This window comes from Pleuronectes platessa, chromosome 16 (assembly GCF_947347685.1).
Source record: "Pleuronectes platessa chromosome 16, fPlePla1.1, whole genome shotgun sequence".
In the NCBI taxonomy this organism is placed as follows: Eukaryota; Metazoa; Chordata; class Actinopteri; order Pleuronectiformes; family Pleuronectidae; genus Pleuronectes; species Pleuronectes platessa.
Genome location: NC_070641.1, coordinates 2924939 through 2933098, shown reverse-complemented (window position 1 = coordinate 2933098; position 8160 = coordinate 2924939). Strand labels below are relative to the sequence as shown.

The following is an 8160-nucleotide window of genomic DNA, read 5'->3' as shown; positions in this document are numbered from 1 at the left end:
CGAGCGGTCGTTTGTTATTGGACTTCTGTGCTAGTCATGGATTATCCATAACAAACACCATGTTCGAACATAAGGGTGCTCATAAGTGTACCTGGTACCAGAGTACCCTAGGCCGAAGATCAATGATCGATTTTGTGATCGTGTCATCTGATCTGAGGCCGCATGTTTTGGACACTCGGGTAAAGAGAGGGGCGGAACTGTCAACCGACCACCATCTGGTTGTGAGTTGGATCAGGGAATGGGGGAAATTTTCGGATAGACCTGGTAAGCCCAAACGAGTAGTGCGGGTGAACTGGGAACGTCTGGAGGAGGCCCCCGTCCTAGGTATCTTCAACTCACACCTCCGGCGGAGTTTTTCTGGCATTCCTGTGGAGGTTGGGGACATTGAGCCGGAGTGGGCAGTGTTCAAAGCCTCCATTGCTGAAGCTGCGGCGGCTAGCTGTGGCCTCAGGGTCTTAGGTTCCTCAAGGGGCGGTAACCCTCGGACACCGTGGTGGACACCGGTGGTCAGGGAAGCCGTCCGATTGAAGAAGGAGGCCTTCCGGGATATGATATCCTGGAGGACTCCTGACTCGGTTGCAGGGTACCGACAGGCCCGAAGGGCTGCAGCTGCTGCCGTGTCGGAGGCTAAGCAGCGGGTGTGGGAGAAGTTCGGAGAGGCCATGGAGAAGGACTTTCGGTCGGCACCAAAGTGTTTCTGGAAGACTATCCGGCACCTCAGGAGGGGGAAACGGGGAACCATCCAAGCTGTGTACAGTAAGGATGGGACTCTGTTGACCTCAACTGAGGAGGTCGTCGGACGTTGGAAGGAACACTTTGAGGAACTCCTGAATCCGAATAACACGCCCTCTATGTTGGAGGCAGAGCTCGAGGTTGATGGTGTTTCGTCGTCAATTTCCCTGGTGGAGGTCACTGAGGTAGTCAAACATCTCCGCAGTGGCAAAGCCCCAGGGATTGATGAGATCCAGCCAGAAATGCTAAAGGCTCTGGGTGTTGAGGGGCTGTCATGGTTGACACGCCTATTCAACATTGCGTGGGAGTCGGGTACAGTGCCAAAGGAGTGGCAAACCGGGGTGGTGGTTCCCCTGTTCAAAAAGGGGGACCAGAGAGTGTGTACCAATTATCGGGGTATCACACTTCTCAGCCTCCCTGGTAAAGTCTACTCCAAGGTGCTGGAAAGGAGGGTTCGGCCGATCGTCGAACCTCAGATTGAAGAGGAACAATGCGGTTTTCGCCCCGGACGTGGAACTACGGACCAGCTCTTCACTCTCGCAAGGATCCTGGAGGGGGCCTGGGAGTATGCCCATCCGGTCCACTTGTGTTTTGTGGATCTGGAGAAGGCGTATGACCGGGTCCCCCGGGAGAAACTGTGGGAGGTGCTGCGGGAGTATGGGGTAAGGGGGTCTCTCCTCAGGGCCATCCAATCTCTGTACTCCCAAAGCGAGAGCTGTGTTCGGGTCCTCGGCAGCCAGTCAGTTTCGTTCTCAGTGGGTGCTGGTCTCCGCCAGGGCTGCGCCTTGTCACCAATCCTGTTTGTGATATACATGGACAGGATATCGAGGCGTAGTCGTGGTGGGGAGGGGTTGCAGTTCGGTGGTCTGAGGATCTCGTCACTGCTTTTTGCGGATGATGTGGTCCTCATTGGATCATCGGCTTGTGACCTTCAGCACTCACTGGATCGGCTGGCGGCCGAGTGTGAAGCGGCTGGGATGAGGATCAGCACCGCTAAATCTGAGGCCATGACTCTTAGCAGGAAACCGATGGATTGCTTACTCCGGGTAGGAAATTAGTCCTTAGCCCAAGTGAAGGAGTTCAAGTACCTCGGGGTCTTGTTCGCGAGTGAGGGTACTATGGAGCGTGAGATTGGCCGGAGAATCGGAGCAGCGGGGGCGGTATTGCGTTCGCTTTACCGCACCGTTGTAACGAAAAGAGAGCTGAGCCGCAAGGCAAAGATCTCGATCTACCGGTCGATCTTCGTTCCTATCCTCACCTATGGTCATGAGGGCTGGGTGATGACCGAAAGGATGAGATCGCGGGTACAAGTGGCCGAGATGAGTTTTCTCAGAAGGGTGGCTGGCGTCTCCCTTAGGGATAGGGTGAGAAGCTCAGTCATCCGTGAGGGACTCGGATTAGAGCCGCTGCTCCTTTACTTAGAAAGGAGTCAGCTGAGGTGGTTCGGGCATCTGGTAAGGATGCCCACTGGGCGCCTCCCTTGGGAGGTGTTTCAGGCACGTCCAGTGGGGAGGAGACCTCGGGGAAGACCCAGGACTAGGTGGAGAGATTATATCTCAACACTGGCCTGGGAACGCCTCGGGATCCTCCCGTCAGAGCTGGTCAATGTGGCCCGGGAAAGGGAAGTCTTGGGCCCCCTGCTTGAGCTGCTCCCCCCGCGACCCGACCCCGGATAAGCGGATGACGATGAGATGAGAAATTTACTTAAAGGGACAGATACAAGTAATCAAACAATAACTGGTAAAATCGACGCAAAGACACCCAGTACATCTCAATCTCTTCCTGTCACCACGATACCAAACGTGCAGCCAAACTCACAACGCACTGGACATTCAACTGCACTTTGCACAGGGTGCCATGGCGCAAAAGAATAGGGCCCCATGTTTTCATTGACTAGTAATGTGCTTGCAGCATTCGTTGCAGGAATACAAGATTCTCTTTTTTTGAGAATGTAATTTTAATTTTCCACATTAATGATGTATTATACCTATTGAACCTATCCACTATTCATTAGCAGAGTTCATCTTACGACTCTACCCACCCGACCTGTGGATCAGCTGTGAGTCTGTGGATTTTACTGCAATCAGTGCATCCCTAGCAGGTACAGACTGAGATGGTGCTACATTAGAGAACACACTAAATTAAGAATGGTTAAGAGACACCGTCCTGCATTAGCTAAGTCTGTCTCAGCTCTCAGCAGTTAAACGGTTTGTATTTATATACCACTTTTCTAGTCTTGATGACCACTCAAAGCACTTTACAATACAGTTTTTTGCCGTTCGTCCATTCATACACACACATTAATGCAGTGCATATAGTGCATCTAAGGGCAGCACTTTATAGTTAGTCCTCAACTCCTCCTCCTCCTCCTCCTCCTCTTCCTCTTCATCTGCTTGATCTGTTGGATCTGTCAAACCTTCTCTTCACTCACCTTCTCGGTCACATACTGGCAGCGCTGCAGGTCATGTTCGCCGTCTGGGAGAATCTCAGGCTCCACAATGGGCACAATGCCATGCTGGGGGAGGGGGATCAAGCATTGGATTGGAGTGTATGTGTGTGTGTCTCACCATCTGACAGATGCTCGCATAGCGGGCCAGAACATTGGCGTTCTCCATGATAGCCAGCTGGGAAGGGGTGTTTTTGGTGATCTTTAACACACACCGCCACTTGGCGAAGTCAGCACCGTGCTTCTTGTACTCAGCACATCGCTGATAGAGCCTGTCCAGGCTTGAAGGAGAAATAGCACAAAGGGCAGGCCTCAGTGGTGACATTCATGAGGCAAGAAGCGAGATAGAGAGCAGACATCCGCCTGCAGACTGAAGTAGTTTCAATTGGTCACTACATGTTAGCATTGCATTTTAAAGGTAGAGAAACACTGGCGGCACATTGGTGCAGAGGTGAGCACTGACGCCTCACAGCTAGAGAGCTTTCTCTGAGGTTGACTTGAGACTCAACATTCTGCTGACAGTAAACCCAATCAGTAATCAATAACTTATGCTGAGGTCACGAATGTGCCAGAACAACAAAACAACTTGTGATGCCAGTGTTTGTCTTGCTTTCACTGTAGCGAGGAGGAGGCCTTTTGTACCTTGAGTAGTGGTCTCTCCATTAGTGTCGGCCAGGGTCAACCACGCCCTTGTCCACTTCGATGCCCACCACCATGCCCTTCTCTTTGACCAGCTCGGGGAAGGGCTTGCCGTCATCTGTCTTTTGGTACAGCGTCTCATGGAAGAAGATAACTCCGCCGATGCAGGGATTGACCTGGCTGTCAGCAGTGAAGAGGAGTTGACGGTAAAGCCGCCTGTTCTCATCTGTGTTCTCTACACTGATGCTTTGCCTGGATTAGCCGGGAAACAGGTTGAAGGTTTCAGATGGAGAAGCCACTTCACACAGAATAGTTAGCTACAATTAGGGTTGTTGCGGTGAGGAGACATTCATGTGGGTTCCTGTGATAATTTTCAGAAATCTAATAAAATTTTAAAAACAATAAAAAACAGCACATTCTCACAAATATAAATTAATAATATCTCCAAATAAATATGCCTAACCCTAGCAACAGCCTCCGTTGCAGATGCTTAGTTTACAGCAACACAGGAAACACTCTGACATCTTCACGTTTGTAGCTCAAATCAATGTCCTCTCTATATAACTACAGACCATACATACCATATTATAATCAGTGAGGTTCACAGGTCACTGTTATTTTGGGGGCCAGGGGCTAAACATTTTTGGAACTCCTTCATTAAACGACATTCACATTTACCAGCCTGGGAGGTTCTAACAAAAAATACTATCAAGTTGAATTGTGGGAAGTGTAGTTTATAGCTGCTTTCAGACATCCACCTAACTTTACAGATGTCTGACAGTTTCCACAGACTTTCCCCACCTGGCCCCCTCAGTATAAAGGCGACGGATACCAACATGAAACCAACATAAGGGGGGGTCCGACCCATCTTGGAACACGGACCTAGGAGTCTGACGCACGCATTGAAATTGAAAGGTGAGGGCCGGCGCGTGGCGGCTGAGGTGAGATTCCAGCCCCCAAGGGCTCCATGTGGTGACTGCGTACCCCCTAAACCACTTCGCGTACCCCCTACCCCAGTTTGGGAACCGATGTGGCAAACAGGGATGAACGATCGACACGATCAAAGGCTTTTTCCTGGTCAATGGAAATAATGCCAATATTAATAGTATATGTTGTAAACAAATCAAAAATGTCTCCCATTAAAAACTAATTGTCCTGCATTGACCTACCTGGTACACAATATATGTCAGCACCAATAAACACTTCCATAAAAACCTTGAATCTATTTGCTAAAACCTTAGATAAAACCTTATAGTCACTACATAAAAGAGAGACGGGTCTCTTCCTCAGCAGGGTTAGATCTCCTTTCTTTGGTAGGAGTGATATGACAGCCCGTCTGCAGGAGGCTGGAAGAAGCCCTTTCCCAAACGACTTCTCAGGACATCCATCAGATCCTGTCCCATAATGTTCCAGAAATGTTTTAAAAAATCTGCTGGTAATCCATCCAAACCTGGTGCCTTGCCTGCAGCTATCTGTGATACAGCAGTGGTCAGCTCCTCCAGAGTTATGTCGGCGCTCAGGGTGTCCCGCTCACCTGGACTCAGCTGTGGAAGGTCCTGCAGCAACTCGGCCACAGCTTCCCCGTCACACTCCTCTGCCCCAAACAGGTCGGTATAAAACTCCACCGCGTCATATCGGCTGGTTCTGATGTTATATTCCCATCCAGCAGCCGGAGACACACCATCTGCTTCCCCTGGGCCACGGATCTCTCCAGGTTAAAAAAGAATGTGGTAGGTGCGTCTATGTATTTTAATTTCTGGAAACGAGCTTGAACCAGAGCTCCTTTGGCCTTCTCCTGGAGAAAGGAGTTCAGTTGTTGTCTTTTAGCCTTTAATTTCTCCGTGTTGGTAGGTACGCTCTCCAGCTCCTTGATGTCTGCCTCTAGCTGCTCCATCGCTCTTTTAATGTTTCCTGTAGAGTATGCAGTGTACTGCTGGCAGAACACCTTAATTTGACCCTTGCCAACCTCCCACCACTGACTCAGGGAGGGAAACAAGTCTTTCTTGGAACACCAGTTGTTGTTCCCGTGCCCTACCTGCTCCCCCACGGCTAATAGCACCTGCTCCTACACTACACACAAACTACACTACACGAAAGAGGAAAAGAGGAAGAAAAGAAAAAGAAGAAGAAAAGAAGAAGAAAAAAAAGAAGAAAATAAAAGAAAAAGAAGAAGAGGAGAAGAACAAAAGAAAAAGAAGTAGAAAAGAAGAAGAAGAGAAGAACAAAAGAAAACAGAAGAAGAAGAAGAAGAAGAAGGGAAAAAGAGGAAGAAAAGAAAAACAAGAAGAAGAGAAGAAGAAGAAAAAAGAAAAAGAAGAAGAAAAAGAGGAAGAAAAGAAAAGAAAAAAAGAAGAAAAGAAAAATAAGAAGAAGTGAAGAACAAAAGAAAAAGAAGATGAAAAGAAAAAGAAGAAGTAGAAAAAGGGAAAAAGAGGAAGAAAAAGAAGAAGAAGAGAAGAAGAAAAAAAAGAAGAAAAGAAAAAGAAGAAGAAGAGAAGAACAACAGGAAAAAGAAGAAGAAAAAGAAGAAGAACCCTAACCCTAAACTCAACACATTGACCCTTTAAGTTGGGACTGTAGTACTGGGTAAAACTAAATGGGATCAATCACAACTTCCCAGCTAGGCGTCTTTTGCAAGGATCATAGGATGCAAGTGGAAGGTTAAATAACTCTGTCTGAATCTCATCTCATCTCATTTTCGTCCGCTTATCCGGGGTCGGGTCGCGGGGGGAGCAGCTCAAGCAGGGGGCCCCAGACTTCCCTTTCCCGGGCCACATTGACCAACTCTGACGGGGGGATCCCGAGGCGTTCCCAGGCCAGTGTTGAGATATAATCTCTCCACCTAGTCCTGGGTCTTCCCCGAGGTCTCCTCCCCACTGGACGTGCCTGAAACACCTCCCAAGGAAGGCGCCCAGTGGGCATCCTTACCAGATGCCCGAACCACCTCAGCTGACTCCTTTCTAAGTAAAGGAGCAGCGGCTCTAATCCGAGTTCCTCACGGATGGCTGAGCTTCTCACCCTATCCCTAAGGGAGACGCCAGCCACCCTTCTGAGAAAACTCATCTCGGCCGCTTGTACCCGCGATCTCGTCCTTTCGGTCATCACCCAGCCCTCATGACCATAGGTGAGGATAGGAACGAAGATCGACCGGTAGATCGAGAGCTTTGCCTTGCGGCTCAGCTCTCTTTTCGTTACAACGGTGCGGTAAAGCGAACGCAATACCGCCCCCGCTGCTCCGATTCTCCGGCCAATCTCACGCTCCATAGTACCCTCACTCACGAACAAGACCCTGAGGTACTTGAACTCCTTCACTTGGGCTAAGGACTCATTTCCTACCCGGAGTAAGCAATCCATCGGTTTCCTGCTAAGAGTCATGGCCTCAGATTTAGCGGTGCTGATCCTCATCCCAGCCGCTTCACACTCGGCCGCCAGCCGATCCAGTGAGTGCTAAAGGTCACAGGCCGATGATCCAATGAGGACCACGTCATCTGCAAAAAGCAGTGACGAGATCCTCAGACCACCGAACTGCAACCCCTCCCCACCACGACTACGCCTCGATATCCTGTCCATGTATATCACAAACAGGATTGTTGACAAGGCGCAGCCCTGGCGGAGACCAGCTCCCACTGAGAACGAAACTGACTGGCTGCCGAGGACGCGAACACAGCTCTCGCTTTGGGAGTACAGGGATTGGATGGCCCTGAGGATAGACCCCCTTACCCCATACTCCCGCAGCACCTCCCACAGTTTCTCCCGGGGGACCCGGTCATACGCCTTCTCCAGATCCACAAAACACATGTAGACCGGATGGGCATACTCCCAGGCCCCCTCCAGGATCCTTGCAAGAGTGAAGAGCTGGTCCGTAGTTCCACGTCCGGGGCGAAAACCGCATTGTTCCTCTTCAATCTGAGGTTCGACGATCGGCCGAACCCTCCTTTCCAGCACCTTGGAGTAGACTTTACCAGGGAGGCTGAGAAGTGTGATACCCCGGTAATTGGCACACACTCTCTGGTCCCCCTTTTTGAACAGGGGAACCACCACCCCGGTTTGCCACTCCTTTGGCACTGTACCCGACTCCCACGCGATGTTGAATAGGCGTGTCAACCATGACAGCCCCTCAACACCCAGAGCCTTTAGCATTTCTGGCTGGATCTCATCAATCCCTGGGGCTTTGCCACTGCGGAGATGTTTGACTACCTCAGTGACCTCCACCAGGGAAATTGACGACGAAACACCATCAACCTCGAGCTCTGCCTCCAACATAGAGGGCGTGTTATTCGGATTCAGGAGTTCCTCAAAGTGTTCCTTCCAACGTCCGACGACCTCCTCAGTTGAGGTCAACA

At 50.2% G+C, this 8160-nt stretch overlaps 1 pseudogene; it reads right to left on the bottom strand.

Annotated features, from left to right (window-relative positions):
• Positions 1-2815: 2815 nt before the first annotated feature.
• Positions 2816-5711, bottom strand: LOC128458345 (fructose-bisphosphate aldolase A-like; annotated as a pseudogene).
• Positions 5712-8160: the final 2449 nt, after the last annotated feature.